Source organism: Ornithorhynchus anatinus, chromosome 7 (genome assembly GCF_004115215.2).
Source record: "Ornithorhynchus anatinus isolate Pmale09 chromosome 7, mOrnAna1.pri.v4, whole genome shotgun sequence".
NCBI classification, from domain to species: Eukaryota; Metazoa; Chordata; class Mammalia; order Monotremata; family Ornithorhynchidae; genus Ornithorhynchus; species Ornithorhynchus anatinus.
Genome location: NC_041734.1, coordinates 24,063,005 through 24,083,595, shown reverse-complemented (window position 1 = coordinate 24,083,595; position 20,591 = coordinate 24,063,005). Strand labels below are relative to the sequence as shown.

Below are 20,591 nucleotides of genomic sequence, written 5' to 3'. Positions count from 1 at the left end.
ATAGTTCTACTAAAACAAAAATGTAACCCTTGCCAAAAAAAGACCCTAGAAAAGTGAGTATTAATTGTGCCAAAATCCCAAGTACAGACAAAAACCAGTGCCGTGGAAAAAAGGGGGAGGTGTCTGCATAACAAAAACCATTTCAAAAATGGGAAAGCATGCTTTTGGGACACCATCTGAAATTCGGGGAGGGAAAAAGGGTGAAGTGAGTCGAGTTGTTTTCTGCCTCCTTATATAATTAAGGAAGTTAAGAAATCCACCCCAAATCTTTGAGGTTTCAAAAGTACACTTTCTGTTGTCACCTCTCTTCAAAGATGGACAATGACTAAAAATGAGAAAGTCGTTTTTATCTGTCGAGACACACACTGGATTCTTCTATTTACCAATTTCTGACAAGAAAAGTCTATTGTCAAGACTTGCTCTGGAAACAGAAGGGGGAGAAAAAAAAGCAGACACAGATCAAAGGAACCTACTCCCCTCACACGGCAGAGGAAACAAAAAAAATAAAAATAGGAAAAGTCGACTTCCATGAAAAGTCATTGGGGAACGGCCCCAAGAAAAAGACTGATGAAAAGAGCTAATCTAAAACTGCCTTGGGAGCTCTGGCTTTCCCTCCTGACAGGCTGCCGCTCATTTGGGGGTATTTCTACGATGACAGAAGCTCTTTTTAAAACGCCGCCCAAGAGGGCAGAACCCGGGTTTTCCGAAAAAGGAGGGAAAAGCAAGTGGAAACGAACGCCACGACAGCCCTAGGCAGGAACAAACAATGCCTAGCCCCCTGAAGGGGCAGAGCGGGGAGAAATGTGCATGAATAAAATACAGTACGAAAATAAACCTTTGGTTTGGAACTTTATTGCACGAGAGAGAAAGAGAGAGAGAGAGAGAGAGAGAGAGAGGGAGGGAAGATCCAAGTGTGCCTGTCCCTCCGGAGCGCGCCGCCGAGGCCGGGGAGGGGGCGGGGGTGAGCAGGCGGCTGCCGCCGGGCCCCGGGCCCTCGGCCCCTCGACTGCCTCGGTCTTTCTTTTTCTTCCTTCCTGCCCCCTGCTCCACCCCCGCCATCCCCGGCCCGGCCTCCCCTCCCCCCGCCCGGCGGCGCCCCTGCCCGCGGCCCCCAGACAATCGGGGCCGAAGACGCGCACGGTGCGGGGGAGAGAGGCCCGCCCGGGTCCCCGGTGTGCGGGGCGGTCCGGGGACGGGGGTGGGGGGTCGAGAGAAGGGGGTGAAGCGGGGCCGCCGCTCCCGCCCCCGCCAAGGCTGGGGGTGCGGGCCGCCTCCTCCTCCTCCGGGCCCGGGCCCCCGCCCCCCCTTCTCCTCCTCCTCCTCCTCCTCCGGGCCCCCGCCCCCCGCCGCGGGCCGCAGGCCCGGATCGGATGGGATGGGATGGGCCCGGCCCGGCCGCCGCCGCCGCCGCCGCCGCGGGCTCCAGTCCGCCGCCGCCGCCGCCATTATCCTTTGTTCGCTGCGAGCGGCGGCGATGTTGCAGGCTCGGGCGAGGCTCCATCTTTGGCGCGGCCCCTCCTGCGGGGCAGGCCCGAGCGCGGGGGTCCGGCCGGCACCTCCCGCCCCTCCGTCCCCCCGGCTCTCGGGCTCCTGCCTCCTCCTCCTCCTCCTGCTCCTCTTACCGGTGGCCCAGGCTCCTCCGTCACTGCTTTCGTTCGCGGCCCGGATCTCGCTGGAGTTTTATTCTCTCCCCCACGTAACACACCGCGTCAAACTACACCTCCGCCGCGTCACTCCCCGACACTCGGCTTCTCCCAGCCGCCCGGGCCACAGGCAGCCGCCGCCGCCGCCGCCGCCGACTACGGAACCGCAGCCAGGGAGCCGGCCAGCGCCGCCCAGTGCCGAGTGCGCAGCGGCCGCCCACGGAAACGCCCGAGCGCCGCCCGGAGACGCCCGAGCCGCCCCGCGCTCCCGCCGGAACTTGCCGAGCGGCCCCGGGTCCGCCCGACGGCCCGCGGTGGCCCGCGCCGGGAGGCGGCGCTGGCCCAACGCGGCTTCGCCGGGGAGCGCCGAAGGGTGGCGGAAAGTCCCGAAGAGAAAGCGGCGGGCGCTAGGGCCCGGGGCGGTGGCGGCGTGGAGCGCGGGACCGGGCTGCCCCCGGGGACTGCCCAGCCGGGGCCCGGGGCCTTCGGAAGACGGCGGGTCCCTACCAGGCTCGGTTGGGGACTGCCCCGGCGGCCGGAGCCGGGGGAGAAATCCCCCCCTGAGGTGGCCCAAAGGATTTCGAGCTGCCACCTGAGGTCCCGGGACGGCTGGGGGCGAGAGGGCTCCGGCTCCGGCTCCGGCCCCCCAACTGTGGGCCAAACCCAGGGAAGCTGGTGGTTGTCGTTGCTTCTCTTCAGCGCTTACTCTGGGCTCACCGCTCCAAGGGTCGCGGCAGATAATTCGGTTGGACGCGGTCCCTGGCCCGCCTAGGGTTCGCAGTCGCAATCGGGGGGAGAACGGGGATTCAAGCCCCGTTTAGTAGTAATAATGATGGTATTTGTTAAGCGCTTACTATGTGAAGAGCACAGTTCTAAGCGCCGGGGTGGATACAGGCTAATTAGATTGGCCCACGTGGGGCTCACATTTTTTAATTCCCTTTTTTTTTTTTTTACAGATGAGGCAACTGAGGCACAGAGAAGTTAAGTGACTTGCCCAAGGTCACACAGCAGAGAAGTCGCGGAGCCGGGATCAGAAGCCACGACCTCTGACTCCCAAGCCCGTGCTCGTTCCACTAAGTCACGCTGCTTCTCGTTTACAGTTGAGGAAACCGAGGGACAGAGAAGCTAAGGGGTCACACAGCGGGCAGTTGGCAGAGTCTGGATTAGAACCCAGGTCCTCCGACTCCAGGCCTGTACTTTTTCCACTTACGCCATAGGCAACTCTGGGGGCCCCATAAGCAGCGACAGGAGCAGGTAAGAAGAGAAGGTGCCATTCGGCTGCTCTTCCTTCTGCTGCCTCCGAGGAGCATGGAACATTCGTTCATTCGGTTGTATTTATTGAGCATTTACTATGTGCAGAGCATTGTACTAAGCTCTTGGAATGTACAGTTTGGCAACAGAGACAATCCCTTCCCAATAACGGGCTCCCAGTCTGAAGATCCCATCTGCAACGCCACGGTGGGTTCTCTCCTTGGCCTGTCGTCGAGAAAACTCTGGAAGGAGGACAAGAACACATGGAGGAACCATGCACAGGCCTGCGCCCCCCTGGACACCCACAGTGGACACCATTAGCCGTGGACTATCCAACAACCGTAGAGCTATGCAGTTGCCACTGGATCCTCCTGGTGTTTCAAGCTGCAGAGCACGTGGGCCTGGATTCCACGTGCTCACCCCCAGCTGGAGGCAGACAAGATTCCTTCTGTTGGTTTGAAACCTACACCTTCAAGCTCCAGTGGATATCCCCCATCCTAGCCGAGGGCCCCCATTCCCTCTAGTCACAACTTTTGTGATGTTGTAATAGGACTGGCACTGAACTCAACAGTGGGAAAGATTCTACAGGTGAGAATTAGACACAGTCTAATGGGAACCCCCCAGGGGCTCCCAATCCTAGAATAAAGGAGGGGAGACCAGACAGGCAGCGGGCACCTAAGGATCAGTGAAACAATGAAAACACAAAAACAACCTAAAAGGTAAAGACAAGTAGAAAAAAATAAAAGCAAACATTAGGGCACTGAGACTAGAGGAGCAAGAGGCTTGGGTTCCTTGTGGCCCCGAGTCTAACAGCCACAATAACTGCCGCAGCTCTAGGCCCCCAACGTTCTGTGTTTTGTGGCAGCCTCATGCTGCTACTGCCTGTGTCCATCCCACCATAGTGGAGCAAGGCAGGAAGGAGATGAGGCCCAGGGGTAATACGAAGGAGCTTGGTGCAAGTTATCAGTAAGACAGCATGGCTTTCTGGTATTGGGAGGCCAAGGGTGCTGCTGTTCCTGTAGACTAAACTGCCCTAGAGCTTAGTCTTATAGTCTAGTCCTCTAGACTACAGTCTTACAGTCTAGTCCTCTGGACTAAGCCATGGTGGGCAGGGAATTGTAGTCTTCCAGTTGCATAGTACTGTGCTCTGCCCACAGTAAGTGCTCAATAAATATCATTGATTGATTGACTAATCGTGTCTCCTCTCAGCCTTGGTCTTTCCAGGCTGCAGCATCCTCACTTTTTCAAGCTAGCCTCATTTAGAAGCTTTTCTGAGTATTCTTCTCTGTCCCTTCTCCAGTCCTACTCTGTCCTTATAATGCAACAACCAGAACGGCGCAGGTGTAGGGTTTTTGAGGGAGGTTTTTTTCATTCGTTCATTCAATCGTATTTATTAAGCACTTACTGCGTGCACAGCACTATGCTAAGCGCTCGGGAAAGTACGTTACAGCAATAAAGAGTGACAGTCCCTGCCCACAACGACCTCACAGTCTAGAGGACTATTTTTGTAAAATAGCAAAGCTAAGCTTTACTTTGCTTATCGTCTTCCTGATTAATCAGCAGTACTTACTGAGCATGTTTACCAACTAATGTACCCTCAGTCAATCAAGTAATGGTATTTATTGAGCGCTTATGGTGTGCAGAGCACCATACTAAGTGCTTGGGAGAAAACAGCAAATGCATTCCCTACCCAGAATGAGATTACAGTCTAGAATAATGATCTTACAATCTAGCTCTCCCAAGTGTGTAATACAGTGCTCTCTACATCATAAGTGCTCAACAAATACGATTGATTGATTTACCTTATGCAGAGCACTGTAGTAAGCCCTTGGGAAGATTCAAAAGAGTAAATAGACATAATGGATGGAAAGGAAGGGGTGTACCAGGAAATGTTGGGGAGGAGAATAAAAGGAATTTAGGAACAGACTGAATCTGGGAGTTGAAAGAGCAAGGAATTAAAAAAAATAATAGTGTTGCAAACTTCAGAGACAGGAGGGATGTTGCGTTTTCAACTCTGATGAGAAAGTTAGATGGAGGAGTGGGTTTAGGAGAGGAAATTTAGATTTCAGTTTAAAATACTGATGGGATGTCAACCAATCAATCGTGTATGCTTGGGCACTTACTGTGTGCAGAGCACTGTACTAAGCATTTGGGAGAGTACAATACAGTTGGTAGACACGTTCCCATGTGGAAGAGCTCCAGAGGGAAGAGGAAATGCCCAGTTGCAGAAACGATAAGCAGTCCAGGCTAGCCAGATAGAATTGGGAGTCAAATCTAGGTCAGACAAGTGATCCATCCACCCAAAAATTCCTTCGCCAACACTGGCCACAGGAGGCTTGGAAGCTTGGACAGTGGTTGGATACTGGTTGGATTGGATTAGTTGGATAATGGTTGCCAGTATCATCATTATTGAGTGTAGAACACTGCATTTGATGCTTAGGAAACACAGAAGGAAAATAAGTTTTCCCCACCTCAAGGAGTTTACAATCCAGTGCCTCTGGTTAGGGATTTCAAGCATTTCCTTTCACTTCCACCTTCCTGATAACAGCATTTCCCAAGATCTGAAGGACTCCATTTCTCAGAATCTCCTGGAAGACTGGGAAAACTTCTGGGAGGAGGTGAGTCTGGCTCATGGCAATCTAGAAGAAAGAAGTCCAGCTAATAAGTAGAGTTTGAATCCAGGGGAGGATGCTTGAATTCTTTTTTCCCCCCATCTCACTCTCTCTCACTCCTGTTCCCCTTCCCCTTTCCTTCGCTGCCCCAACTCGTACCTCTGCCTTCTCCATGTAACTAAACTTTAAACATTTAGGCTCAAACCTGCAGGCACAGATGCAAGTAAATTTAGGTTATAACTGATGTATAAAAATTGAGATTTAGTTCTGATCTCTTTCTGCACTTTCTCTTTTTGTATTCAATCTAAATCCCTGTTTCCAAGACTTCTGTGGGTAGTTGGAGAATAATTGGAACAATCATGGGGGTGTTTTGCCACCATTAATCCTGATTCACCAGCTTTTATAAAACACCACTGGGCCCATAGCTAAAACTCAGCAGTGTGGAACCCGAATGTGGAAAATGTTGAAAAGCTTCAAAATCTAATATGGAGTTATGGGCGGGGGGGGAGGCGGGGGTGTGCTGAAAGGGCCTTGGAGACTGGAGTTGCACTGCTCTCAATACCATAATAGTAATAAGAGTAATTGTGGTATTTGTTGTTTGAGCCAATAAGTTCAAGTTTCAAACCTCAAGTTTGTAAGTTCAAGACAAGAAGTTCAGGTCAGACACAGTCTAAGGGGGACATTGATATACTGTACTCTCCCAAGTGCTCAGTACAGTGTTCATTCATTCAGTAGTATTTATAGAGCACTTACTATGTGCAGACCACCGAACTAAGTGCTTGGAATGTACAATTCAGCAACAGATAAAGACAGTTCCTGCCCAATAACGGGCTCACAGTCTAAACGGGGGAGATAGACAGCAAAGCAAAACAGAACAAAGCAAAACAACATCAAGATAAATAGAATCAAGGAGATATACACCTCATTAACAAAATAGGGTAATATATACAAATGAGCAATGCTGAAGGGAGGGAAAGGGGGAAAACGGGGGGGAGAGGGGGAGCAGAGGGAAAGGGGGGACTCTCTGGGAAGGCCTCCTGGAGGAGGTGAGCTCTCAGGGCACACGACAAACAGTAAGCACTCAATAAATACAATTGATTGGAGAACAGGTATTTAATCCCCATTTTACAGATGAGGTAACTGAGACACAGAGAAGTGACTTCCCAAGGCCACATAGCAAACAAGTGGCAGAGGCGGAATTAGATTCCAGGCCCCTTCCTCTTTCCTCTGGGCCATGCTGCTTCTCTGTCACCAAATCATATTGATGCTGTAGAACATCACTAAAACCGGCCCTTTTCCTCACCATCCAAACTGCTACTACCCTCATCCAATCACTTGATCACTGCATCAGCCTCCTTGCTGACCTCTGCCTTCTTTCTCCACCTCAATCCATACTTCACTCTGCTGCCCAGATTATTTTTCTAAAAAAAGAAAAAGTACAGTCCATGTTTTCCCACTCCTTAAGAACCTCCAATATTTTTTGTTTGTTTTTATGATGTTTGTTAAAGCGCTTACTGTGTGCCAGGAACTGTACTAAGCACTGGGGTGGATACAAGCTAATCAGGTTGGATACAGTCCAGGTCCCAAATGGGGCTCTCACTCTTAATCCTCATTTTATAGATGAAGTAACTGAGGCACAGAGAAGTTAAGTGACTTGCCCAGGGTCACAGAGCAGACAAGTCATATAGCTGGAATCATTGCTTATCCACTTCTGCATCAAATAGAAACTCCTTATCTTTTAGCGACCACTTAATCACCTTGCCCCCTCCTGTCTTACCTCTCTGCATTCCTGCTACTACCAAGCATGCTCCCTGTACCTCAATCTCATCTATCTCACCACCAACCCCTGGACTGTGTCCTGCTTCTGACCCAGAACTCCTTCTCCCTTCATATCTGACAGATCATCACTCTCCCAACCTTTATTAAAATCACAATTCCTCCAAGAGGCCTTCCCTAACTAAGCCCTCATTTGCTCTACTCCCTCTCCCTTCTGCCTCACCCTCATACTTGTATTTGGACCCTTTATTTACCCCATCCTCAACCCCACAGCACTTACGTACATATCTATAATTTCTTTTAACGTCTGCCTCCCCCTCTAAACTGTAACCTCCCTGTGGGCAGGGAATTCATTCATTCATTCAATAGTATTTATTGAGCGCTTACTATGTGCAGTGCACTGTACTAAGCGCTTGGGATGAACAAGTCGGCAACAGATAGAGACAGTCCCTGCCCTTTGACGGGCTTACAGTCTAATCGGGGGAGACGGACAGACAAGAACAATGGCACTAAACAGCGTCAAGGGGAAGAACATCTCGTAAAAACAATGGCAACTAAATAGAATCAAGGCTTTGTCTACCAACTCTCTGTAATAGTGTACTTTCCCAAGCACTCTGTGAACAGGAAGCATTCAATAACTATGATTGATTGATTGTTTGATTCTCTATCAAGTACCAAATTGAAGGAATTCTCAGGCCCTTGCCTCCCACCCTTTATTATATCCTATGAAACAAACCACACTATATTGAGAAGCAGCATGGCTGAAATAAACCACGCTATACTGAGAAGGAGCATGACATAGTAGATACAGCACAAGGCTGAAAGTCAGAAGGACTTGGCTCTAATCTTGACTCCACCACTCGCCTGCTGCTGTATGACCTTGGGGACTTCTTTGCCACTCATTTATTTCATCTGTAAAATGGGGATTAAGAGGGTGAACACTTTGTGGGATATGGATTGTGTCCAAACTGATTAGCTTGTATTTACCCCAGCACTTAGTACAAGGCCTGACAGCTAGTAATCACCTAACAGAATCCGTTAAAAAAAAGGAGTCATGAAAACCTCTGTGGACCACATATGGAAGAATGTGAGACGGGCCAGACTAATGAAAAGCGTTTTCCCCAACCTTGTGCCACTAGATGGCATTTCCTGCTCTAGTTTAAAAATCTAATTTCCTTTGAAATCTGTTTAAAATCAAAGATAGCATTTCCATCAGTCAGTAGTATTGAGCACCTTCTGTGAGCGACTTTACTGAGCTCATAGTGTCTGCCAAGCACAACAGAGTTCATACATACATTCCCTGCCCACAAGAAGCTTACAGTCTAGATGGGGAGGCAGACTTGAAAGTAAATTATAGGTAGCAGAAAGTATTAATAGTAATAATGTTGGTATTTGTTAAGTGCTTACTATGTGCAGAACACTGTTCTAAGCACTGGGGGAGTTACAGGGTAATCAGGTTGTCCCATGTGAGGCTCACAGTCAATCCCCATTTTGCAGATGAGGTAACTGAGGCACAGAGCAGTTAAGTGAGTTGCCCACAATCACAGAGCTGACAAGTGGCCGAGCCGGGATTCGAACCCATGACCTCAGACTCCCAAGCCACCCTTTCCACTGAGCCATGCTGAAGTAGATCAGCCTAATATATTCTGTCTCCACAGTGGCACCCGAATGCATTGAGCATCTACATACTGATTCCTCCTCCCAAATCCCTCTTAAAAACCACTGATATTTTCAGTAGTCATAATAATATTAGTTGAACAGCCATTATATGTCACAAACTGCAGAAAGCACTTGGGCAAGTATGGAACAAAGAAGTGACACTTTCCATGCCTACAAAAGTTTTACTCCAATGGGGGAGAGACATAGACATATTACAAATAGAATAATCAGAATATATAATTGTACGTACAACTGAATAAACCTATTTGTGGTGGTAGGGAAATCTGCATAATACCACTGGCTAGATGAACAGCTTTTGGATCATTTTGTACCTGTGATCCTTAAGCTTCGGGGGTCCCCAAACTCACCCTGATGTGGGGCTTTAGTGAACAATTCTGAGATCACCCTGTCCATTCCCTTCATAATTTTATAAACTTTAATTTGTGTCTCCAATCAGTATTCATTTTTCTGGCTGCAGAATCCTCTGTTTTAATATAGCCTCCTAGGTTAGCTACTCCATTTTCCCTGGTTGCCCTTCTCCAGTTCTCTCATGTCCTTCCACCATTGTATCAGGTTCCTGCTGAAGGCATACTGTCAAAAGAATGTTCCCAAATTTCCCAACACCATTCTTTCCAAACGTGAGATGAAAGCATATACTATATAGAGAAGCAGCGTGGCTTAGTGGAAAGAGCACGGGCTTGGGAGTCAGGGGTTGTGGGCTTTAATCCCAGCTCCACCACTTGTCAATTGTGTGACTTTGGGCAAGTCACTCAACTTCTCTATGCCTCAGTCACCTCATCCGGAAAATTGGGATTAAGCCTGGGCCCACGTGGGACAACCTGATCACCTTGTATCTACCTCAGTGCTTACAGCAGTGCTTGGCACATAGAAAGCACTTAAATACCAGCATTATTATTACTATTATTATATGTATTACTGTTCCTCTCTGCCATTAACCCTATTGGTGTCAAGAGCATATAACATATACACAGTCATAAAATCAATGTACAAGCATTTTTACCAAGAACATGGAAAAATTTTAGCTATATAAAACTTTTCAATAAAAATTCTCAATGTCCCTTTTTCTCTCAAAATTACTACTCATTTAAACAGCTTGCTGACCTACAATAGTTCTTTTTTTAAAGCTGTACAATGTTTGCAGCATAAGGATTTCGGTAACTTAAATTTAGGAAAGACCATAAAACCTTTAAAAATGAATGAATTTCAAAAATTGTCTGAAATCCAATTCCTAAAGTTGAAAGCCTGACTTTGCATACCTATATTACATTGCATTCCTTTCAAGAGAAAATAAACTCATGAAAATTACGCTGTATTTTTGCTTGAAGACAATCTTTCCAGTCTGAGTCATTATTAGACTAATTGTGAAGTTCTCATGTGAATTATCATGTGACTCATTTCCATAGTTAATTTTCTAAACCTTTGCTAAAATAAACGTAGGGAAAATACATGTCTCAAAGAACGGTCCTTGATACTTAGTGAGCACTTAAATGCCAAAATATTTATTTAAAGAAAAAAATTGAAACATCATAAAAAATTTTTCTTAGCCAATATGCAATTAATCAATCAGTCAATGTATTTAGTGAACATTTACTGTGTGTTGGGAGAGTATAATACCACCAGAGTTGGTAAACAAGTTCCCTGCCCACAAGGAGTTTACAGCCTGGAGGTGGGGGAATGATGACATTAAAAATAAATTATGGCTACAGTCACAAGTGCTGTGAGGTGGAAGGTGGGGTCATTATCAAGTGCTTAACAGGTACAGATCCAAGTACAGAAAAGGCCAGGGGAGAAGAAAAGGAGGCTTAGTTGGAGAAGGCCTCTTGGAGGAGATGTGATTTTAATAAGGCTTTAAAGCAGGGAGAGTGGTGATCTGTCATATATGAAAGGAGAGGGAGTTTCAGGCCACAAGGAGAATGTGGACAAGGGTTTGGCGACTAGATAGGTACAATTGAAATAAAGTGAGTAGGTTGGAGTTAGAGTGAAGTGTGCAGGCTGGGTTGTAGAAGGAAAAACGTTCGGATCACGTTTCCCCACTCCTCAAGAATCTCAGGTGGTTGCCCATACACCTCTGCGTCAAACAAAAACTCACCATTGGTTTTAAAGTACTCCATCACCTTGCCCCTTCCTACCTCACCTTGCTACTCTTCTTCTACATCCCAGTCTGCACATTTTCCTCTTCCGGTGCTAACCTTGCTGTACCTCAGTCTCATCTATCTCAACGATGTCCTCTCACTCACATCCTGTTTCTGGCCTGGAACGCCCTCTCTTCTACTGTCAGACAGATAATTGCTCTCCCCCACTTCAAAGCCTTATTGAAGTCGTATCTCCTCCAAGAAGTCTTCCCTCCTCTCCTCTTCTCCCACTCCCTTGTAGGTGACACTGACTTGCTCCTTTCATTCATTGTTCTTCCCAGCCCCAAGGCACATATGTATACACCTGTTATTTATTTATTCATTTATTTATGCATATTAATGCCTGTCTCCCCCTCTAGACCTAGAGCTCACTGTAGACAGGGAATATGTCTCTTCGTTGTATTGTAATCTCCCAAACACTTAATAAAGTGCTTGTTACACAGTAAGTGCTCAGTAAATACGACTGAATGAACGAATGAAATGAAAATCAGCAAGATAAGGTCGGAGGGGGAGTACTGATTGAGTGCTCTAAGCCAAGGATAAGGAATTTCTGTTTGATGCAGAGGTGCATGGGCAACTCCTGGAGGTTCTTGAGGAGTGGAGAGAGGTGACCTGAACTTTTTTTGGAAGAATGATCTGGGCAGCCAGAGTGAAGTAAGGTGTGGAATGGGAAGAGGTGGGAGGCAGGGAGGTTAATGAGGAGCTGATGTGGTCAAGGTGAGATATGATAAGTACTTGCATCAGTATCCTAGCAGTTTGAATAAAGAGGAAAGGGCAGATTCTAGAGATGACAGGATTTCATGACAGACAGAATGTGTGGGTTGAATGAGAGAAATGAGTCGAGGATAATGCCAGTGTTATGGGTTAGTGAGACAGGGAGGTGGTGGTGCTGTCTTACAGTGATAAGAGAGTCAGGGGAAGTCCAGAGTTTGGGTGGGAAGATGAGGAGTTCTGTTTTGGTCAAGACATCCAAGTAGTGATGTCCAAGCGGAAATGTAAAACTGCAGAGAAGGAGAGAGGTCTGGGCTGGAGAGGTAGATTTGGAATCATTTGAGTAGAGTTGGAAGGTGAAGCCTTGGGAGCAGATGCATTCCCCAAGGGAGTAAATTTAGTTGGAGAAGAGAAGGGGACCCAAAACCAAACCCAAAGTTACACCCATATTTAGGAGTGCGAGGCAGAGGAGGATCTGGGAAAGGACACTGAGAGGAGCAGCCTGAGAAATAGGAGTATCAGTTACCCTTTGGGCACTTGATATTCACCCCACCCTCAGCCCCACAGCACATCTATATATATAATAGCCTGAACAACCATTTCCCATGCTCTGTCCAATGGCCAAGGGACATGATGGGAGTAGTGGTTTGGTGAGCAGAGCGACTGTCTTGACTGTGGCTCCCAGTGGTCTTTGTGCTCCAAGCCGCCATGGCTCCCTCCCTCTCCTCACGATAGGGTCTGATTGGCTGGGTTGGTGCCTGGAGCTCTGGGCCTCTGTGGCCTTAGGAGTCCTGTGTCTTGGGAATCTGGGGGCTTTGAGGCTCCTGGGACTCTGCAGCTGTGGGTTCTAAGGCTCTTTGGCTCTGGACTGCTGGGGTTCTGGGCTCAGGGGCTGCAGGGGTCTGGAACTCTGGGGCCTAGGCTTCCTAGGGATCTGGGGTCATAAGGGTCCTAGGGGTTCTGAGGATTTGGGGCTCTGGGGTGTTGGGGCTTTGGAGCCTTGGGGTTCCTGGGGCTCCTTGGCCTTGGGGCTCCTTGGGCTCTGGGGCTCTTGAGATCTGAGGCTCTAGGGCTTTGGGGCTCCTGTGGACTCTGGGGTTCTGGAGCTCCTGGGGGCTCTGGGGCTCCTGGAGCTCTGGCCTTTGGATCCTCAGAGCTCCTGGAGCTTGCAATTCAACTCTAGGGCCCTGGGGCTCCTGGGGTCCGAGAGCTCTGGGGTCCTTGGGGATCGTGGGGATCTGGAGCTCCTGGGGCTCTTGAGACTGCAGAGATTCTGAGGATCTGGGGCTTTGAAGCTCTTTGGGACTCTGGGGTTCTGGGTTTTTGGTGCTCCTGGGGTTCAGAGGCTCCTGGGGCTCTGCCAGCTCTGGGGCCTTGGGTATCTGGGACTCTGGGGCTCTGGAGTTCTAGGGCTCCTTGGTTCTTGGAACTTTGGGTACATGGCCTTGGGTAACCTGGTGGTCTGGGTCTCCTGGGCTCTGGGTCCTTAGACTCATTGGGCTCTGGGACTCTGACCTCTGTGTCTCTGGGGCTTCTGGGGTTCTTGGACTCCAGGGCTCTAGGCATCTGGGCTCAGGTGCTCTAGCGTCTAGGGGCTTCTGGAGCTCTGGGGCTCCTAAGTGTCTATGGTTCTTGGGCTCCAGGGGATCTTGAGGCTTCAGGAGATCTGGGGCTCTGGGGCCCTTTTGGTTCCTGGGGCTCTGTGGTTCTGGGGCTCTGGACCTTCTGGGCTCCTGGCATTCTTGGGACTCCAGGGCTCATTGGGTTCTGATGCTCTGGACCCTAGGACTCTGGGTCTTTGGGGCTGTGGGGGTTCTGGGGCTTTGGGGCTCTGGACACTGGGGCCCTGGGGCTCTGGGGTCCTGGAGGCTCCTACGTGCTCTGGGGCTTCTGGGTCTCTTGGGGCTCTGGAGCTTTTGAGCCATGAGGCTCCCAGGGCCCTGGGGAATGAGGACTTTGTGGTCTGGGGAAGCCAGGGGCTCTGGGGCTGCTAGGGTTACTGAGGCACTGAGCTCTGGGTCTCACTGAGGCTTCTGGGCCTCCTGGACTCTGGGACTTGTGGACCTCTTAGGCCGCTGGGGCTCCTGATGCTCTGGGATCTAAGGTTGCTGGGGGCTCTGGGGCTCTGGGGTTCTGTCTGGATCTCTTGGGGTTAGAGGTGCCTGGGGCTCTGGGGCTCTGCGGCTTTAGGGGTCCTATGACTCTAAGGCTTCTGGAGCTCTGAGGCTTTGGGGCTCTGCGGCCTGGGTTCTGTGGCTACTGGGCCTCTGGAGTTCCTGGGGCTAGGGGTTCTTTGGCCTTGGGCTCCTTGGGGCTCTGGGGTGTAGACTCTAGGGCTCCTGGGGCTCTAGAGTTTTGAGGCCTTTGGACTCAATTCAATTCAATCCCAGCTTTGCCACTTGTCTGCTGTGTGACCTTGGGCAAGTCACCTCACTTCTCTGTGCCTCAATTACCTCATCTGTAAAATGGGGATTGAGACTGTGAGCCCCACAGGGGATAGGGGCTGTGTCCAACATGATTTGCTTGCATCCACCACAGCACTTAGTACAGTGCCTGCACATAGTAAGTGCTTAACAAATGCTATTTTTAAAAATCAAATTTATTGAGCGCTTCTTATGTGCAGAGCACTGTACTAAGCACTTGGAAAGCACAATTCAGCAACAAATAGAGACAATCCCTGCACAATGGGCTCACAATCTAGAAAGGGGGAGACAGACAACAAAACAAGTAAACAGGCACCAGTAGCATTATTGCAAATAAAAGAATTATAGATTTTACACATCATTAATAAAAAATAGAATTGTAATTATAAATATGTACATATATATACAAGTGCTGTGGGACAGGGAGCGGTGGTTAGAACAACAGGGAGCAGTCGGGGGCAAATGGGGAAGCGGAGGGAGCAGAGAAGCAGAGTGTAGGGGCTGGGATGTAGAAGGAGAGAGAAAGTGAGGTAAGGGAAAGGGGGAACAGAGGTGACTGGAGAGGCTGTGAAGCCAATAAGTGAGGAGTTTCTGCTTGATACGGAGGTTGATTAGGCAACCACTGGAGAATTTTGAGGAGGGGGGTGACGTGCCTCAGAACATTTTTCTGTAGAAAGCTAAATCTGGGCAGGAGAGTGAAAGTCATAGATCTGCAAGCGGGAAGAGACAGGAATTTGGGAAGTCAGAAAGGAATGCTGACTCAGTAATCCAGTCAGATAGGATGAGTGATTGTAATAATGTGGTGTTAGGGTTTACTCCTTAGGGCTGGGAGACTCTGATTCTCCTGGGGCTTTGGGCTCCTGGGCCTGGGGGCTCTTTGACCTTGGGGCTCCTGAAACTCTTAGGTCTGCCAGCCTTGGTACTCAATTGGTTTTCTGGGGCTGTAGACTCGGGCTCCTGGGCTTTGGGGCTCCTGGGGCTCTTGGCAGGCCATGGGTTTCCTTGGGCTCTGGGGCTATAGACTCTGGGGTTCCTGGGGCTCTGGGGCTCAAGGGCCTTGGGGATCCTGGGGGCTCCTAGGCTCAGGAGCTCTGGGTCCTGGGGGCTCCTGGGATTCTCATGGTTCTGGGGCTCCTGGGGACCTTGGGGATCTGGAGTTCTGTGGCTTTTGAGCTCCTGGAATACTGGGGCCTTGGGCTGTGGATTCTGGGACTCCTGGGGCCCCTGGGGCTTTGGGCTCCAGGGATCCTTGGGCTCTGGGGCTCCTGGGTCTCTGGGGATCTGGAATTCTGAGGCTCTTCAGGTCCTGGGTTTTGGGAACAGGGGCTTTGTGGTCTGGGGGGATCTTGGGGTCAGTGAACCTGGGGCTGCTGGGGCTCTGGATCTTCTGAGGCTCTAGACCTCTGAGGCTCTGGGCCACTGTGGATTTGGGCTCCTGAGACTGCTGGGACTCTAAGGCTCTGGGGCTTTGGGCTTTAGTCTCCTAGGGTTCTGGTGCTCTGGGGCTCCTGGGGTTCTTGGGACTCCAGGGCTCCTGGGACTCTGGAGCTCTGGGACTCCTGCGGTTCTTGGTCCTCCAGCACTCTGGGGCTCTAGGGTTGCTGGGGTTCTTGGACTCCAGGGCCGTTGGACCTCTGAGGCTTTGAAGCTCCTGAGACCCTGGGGCTGTGGCCTCTGAGGCTCTGGAGCTCCTGGAGGGTGGGTTCCCGGGCTGCTGTGGCTCTGGGACTCCAGGGGCTCTGGGGCTCACTGTGGGTCTGGGGCTCTGGTACTTTGAGGCTCCTGGGATTCTGGGCTCTGGCCTCTGAGGCTTCTTGTGGCTTATTGGAAAGATCACGGGCTTGGGAGTCAGAGGACCTGGGTTCTAATTCCAGCTTTGCCACTTTTCTGCTGTGTGACCTTGGGCAAGCCACTTAACTTCTCTGGGCTTTCTCATCTGTAAAATGGGGATTAAAACTGTGAGCCCCATGTTGGACAACCTGATTACTTTGTATCTACCCCAGTGGATGTATAGTATCCATAAACCTACTTATGTATTAATGTCTGACTCCCCCATATAGACTTTAAACTCCTTTTAGGTGGGTACATGCCTGCCAACTCTGTTATATTGAACTTATTTATTCAATCATATTTATTGAGTGCTTACAGTATGCAGAGCAGTGTACTAAGCACTTGGAAAGTACAGTTTGGTAACAAATAGAGACAATGGGCTACTCTGTCCAGAGCCACTGTACTAAACCCTTGGGAGACTACAATATAACAGAGTTTGTAGACATTCTCCTACCACGTCGAGCTTACCGTCTAGAGGGGGAGACAGACTTTGCCCTTGCAAGTAGAGATGTCCTGAACGCAGGGGGAAATGTGAGGCTGTAGGGAAGGAGAGAGATCAGGGCTGTAGATATAGATTTGGGAGTCCTTCACATAGAGAAGGTAGTTGAAGCCATAGGAGTGAATGAGTTTTCCAAGACAATGGGTGTAGGTGGAGGACAGAAGAGGACCAGAACTGAGCCTGCTTGAGGCTTCCACATTTAGGGGACAGGAGGTAGAGGAGGAACCGTAGTGGCCTAGTGGATAAGCATGGGCCTGGGAGTCAAAAAGGACCTGGGTTCTAATGCCCAGCTCCACCACTTGTCAGCTCTGTGACCTTGAGCAAGTCACTTAACTTCTCTGTGCCTCAGTTACCTCATCTGTAAAATAGGGATTGATACTATGAGCCCAAGTGGGACAAAGACTGTGGTTCAGTCTGATTAACTTTTGTCTACCCAGTGCTTAATACAGTGCCTGGTACAAGTAAGAGCTTAACAAACATGATTTTTTTTAAAAAGCCTGAGAATGAGCAGCCAGGGAGATAGGAGGAGAACCAGCGAGAGGACAGTGTCAGTTGAAGCCAATTTTAGGTGTTTCCAGGAGAAGGGGATGGTCGTCGGTGTGGAAGGTAGGCTGAGAGGTCAAGGAAGATTAGGGTGGAATGGAGACTGTTGGATTTGGCAAGAAGGAGATCATTCATGACCTTGAGAAAGCGGTGTCTGTGGAGCAAAGGGGATGGAAGCCAGATTGGAAGGCGTCAAGGAGAGAATTGGAGGAGAGGAACTGGAGACAGCAGGTGTAGACAACTCCTTCAAGGAGTTTGGAGAGGAATGGTAGGAGGGAGATGAGGCGATAACTGGAGGGAGCCATAAGGTCAAGGGAGGGGCTTTTTAAGGATAGGGGGAACATGGGCATGTTTGAGAGGCAGTGAGGAAAGTCACTGGAAAATGAACAGTTTGAAGTTGGAGGTCAGGAAGGGAAGAAGAGAGGGAACAAGATCTTTGATAAGGTGCGAAGGAATGGGATCAGAAGCACAGAGCTTAGTGCAAGTGCTACATGCTCCAGTATGAGTGGCTTAGTACAGTGCTCTGCATACACTAAGTGCTCAATAAATAAATACATTTAATTGATTGATCGACAGTGGTCAGTGAAGACAAGGTTGATAATGTTTCCAGGAGAAGAGGGTGGTCCACACTGTTGAAGGCTGCTTAGAGGTCGAGGCGGTTTCAAGTGGATAGAGCCCATTTGATTTGGCAAGAAGAAGGTCATTGATGACCTTAGAGAGCACTGTGTTAATGGAGAGGGTCAAGAAAAAATTGAAGGAGAGGGAGTTGGGGCAGTGAGTCCAGACCACTCAGTGAAAGAGAGGAATGGTAGGAGGGAGATTGGCGGGGGTTAGAGGGTGGTCAAGGGAGGCTTTTTAAAGGATAAGAAACACACAAGCATGTTTGAAAACAGTGGGGCAGGAACCACTGAAAACGGAACAGTAGAAGACAGTGGTCAGGAGGGAAGTGTTTTGGTAAGGTGCAAATGGATGCAGTACATATAGTAAAGAAACACTTTAGACCATCTTTCTACTTAGCAATTCTTGAAGTAGTAAAATCTCAGTTCCAAATTTATTTCTATCACTGATTGGCAGTGCCATTATCAATCAATCTGTGGCATTTATTGAGTGCTTACTGTGTGCAGAGCACTGTACTAAAGTGCTTGGGAAAATACAGTACAAACAGAGCTGACAGACACTGCCTCAATGAGCTGACAGGGGAGACAGACTTTAATATAATAAATAAGTTATAGTATATAATTTAAATATATGTACATAAGTGTATGGGGTTGAAGGTGGGCAAATATCAAATGCCCAAAGGTCAAAGATCCAAGTAGAGAAGCAGCGTGGCTCAGTGGAAAGAGCATGGGCTTTGGGGTCAGGGCTCATGAGTTCGAATCCAGCTCTGCCACTTGGTCAGCTGTGTGACTGTGGGCAAGTCACTTAACTTCTCTGTGCCTCAGTTCCCTCATCTGTAAAATGGGGATTAAGACTGTGAGCCCCACATGGGACAAGCTGATTCCCCTCTGTCTATCCCAGCGCTTAGAACAGTGCTCGGCACATAGTTAAGCGCTTAACAAATACCAACATTATTAGAAGAGAGAGGGAGCCAGGAAATAAAGAGCTTAAGTGTAGAAGGTCTCTTGGAAGAGATGTGACCTTAATAATGCTTTAAGGTGAAGAGAATGGTGGTCTAGAGGGGGAGGGAGTTCCAGGCTAGGGCGGTGGTAGTGGGGGAAGGGATCGGGGGGCAAGATAGACAAGATAGACAAGGCCATGAATGTGCTGATGCTAGAGAGAAGTGTGCAGGATGGGATGTAGCAACAAATCAGTGAGGTGAGGTGTGTGGGGGAAAGGGGGGAGGGGTGCGAGCTGATTGAGTGCTTCAAAGTTAATGATAAGAAATTTCTGATTGACAGAGAAGTGGATAGGCAGTCATTGGAGTTCTTGAGGAGGGGAACAAACATGGAATGAACCTTTTTTTTAGAAAGGGCAGTGCCATTATATTAAATTATTCAACTCTTTGTTGGAGTGAGTTTAATGTTAAATAGCCTGTTGTAATTAATCAGTCAGTGATATTTGATTGAGCACTTACTGTTTTCAGAGCCACCTACTATGAGCTTGGGTGGAGTAAATACAATAGAGTTAGTAGACATGATCCAGCCCACAGCAGAACTTACAGTCTAATCAGGGAGGACAGACATTAAAATAAATTACAGATAGGAGAATGGGCAGAGGATGGGATGACTGTCACATGCTTAAGGGGTACAGCCCAAGTGCATAGGTGACACGAAGGGAATGTCAAATAGGGTGAGGAAATGAGAGGTTAGTCAGGGAAAGCTTCTTGAAGGAGATATTCATTCATTCATTCATTCAATTGTATTTATTGAGCACTTACTGTGTGCAGAGCACTGTACTAAGCAATTGGAAAGGGCAGTTTTGGCAGCAAATAGAGACAATCCCTACCCAACAACAGGCTCACAGTCTATAAGGGGGGAGAAAGACAAACAAAACAAAACAAGTAGACAGGCATCAATAGCATCAATATATAAATAGAGTTATAGATCATTTACACATCATAAATATTGGGGCAGGGAGGGGGGTAGAGCAGAGGGAAGGAGTAGGGTGATGAGGAGGGAAGAAGAGCAGAGGAAAAGGGGGGCTCAGTCTGGGACGGCCTGGAGAGGTGAGCTTTCAGTAGGGATTTGAAGGAGGGAAGTGTCTGGTTTGGTGGATGTGAGGAGGGAGGGCATGTCAGGCCAGAGGTAGACGTGGGTGAAGTGTGCAGAGTGGATCGTCGTGAGCAGGGAATGTGTCTGTTATTGCTGTTGTGTTGCACTCTCCCAAGCTCTCCCAAGTACTTAATACAGTTACTCTACACACAGTAAACCATTTAATAAATATGAATTGATAGTGGGTGATGAGCAAGGATAGGTAGGAAGTGGAGAGCTGATTAAACCCTTAAATACAAATTGTAAGCAGTTCTGTTTGATGCAGAGTTGAATGAGCCACAATTTGGAGGTTTTTTAAGGAGTGAGGAAATATGCACAGAACAATTTTTTTAGAAACATGATCCAGGCAACAGAATGAATGATGGACTGGAATAATAAAAGACAGGAGGCATCATGGTAGCAGTTTGGATGGAGAGCAAGGGTGCATATTTAGATGTTGTGAAGGTAGAACCTGCATGATTTGGTGACCAACTGAATATGCTGGTTGAATAAAAAAGATGAATTCAGGATAATGCCAAAGTTAAAGACTTGTGAGACAGGGAGAATGGTAGTATTGTCTACAGTGATGGGAAAATCAGACAGAGATTAAGTGGGAGGATGAGTTTTGGACTGTATGATTTTTTAAGTTTTTCCATCTTAATTGTTTAGAATGACAAAAAAGTTATGTAAATGATGAAGCATAATTAATTAAATGTTTAAAGATGGAACTTGATCCAAATACTATTTGAGGTGTGTATTTACATTGTTATAAGAGTATTATGGGAAGGAAAGGATTAATGT

General features: G+C 48.6%; 1 protein-coding gene and 1 long non-coding RNA gene across 3 annotated transcripts in view; both read right to left on the bottom strand.

Annotated features, from left to right (window-relative positions):
* The window catches only part of CREB1 (cAMP responsive element binding protein 1), an 80,603-nt gene extending 78,797 nt beyond the window's left edge, over positions 1–1,806 (bottom strand). Inside the window, exon 1 of one of the 2 annotated variants that reach the window (XM_029068747.1) lies at positions 1,623–1,806. The gene's annotated coding sequence lies outside the window, so the exon portion shown is untranslated. The remainder of the gene's footprint in view (positions 1–1,622) is intronic. The other variant, XM_029068746.2, reaches the window with a different exon arrangement.
* Positions 1,807–2,964: 1,158 nt separating this feature from the next.
* The window catches only part of LOC114813309, a 38,936-nt gene continuing 21,309 nt past the window's right edge, over positions 2,965–20,591 (bottom strand). Inside the window, exons 2-3 of the long non-coding RNA XR_003761029.2 lie at positions 5,366–5,533; positions 2,965–3,136 (exon numbers count right to left, since the gene is read on the bottom strand). This is a non-coding gene — a long non-coding RNA (uncharacterized LOC114813309). The remainder of the gene's footprint in view (positions 3,137–5,365; positions 5,534–20,591) is intronic.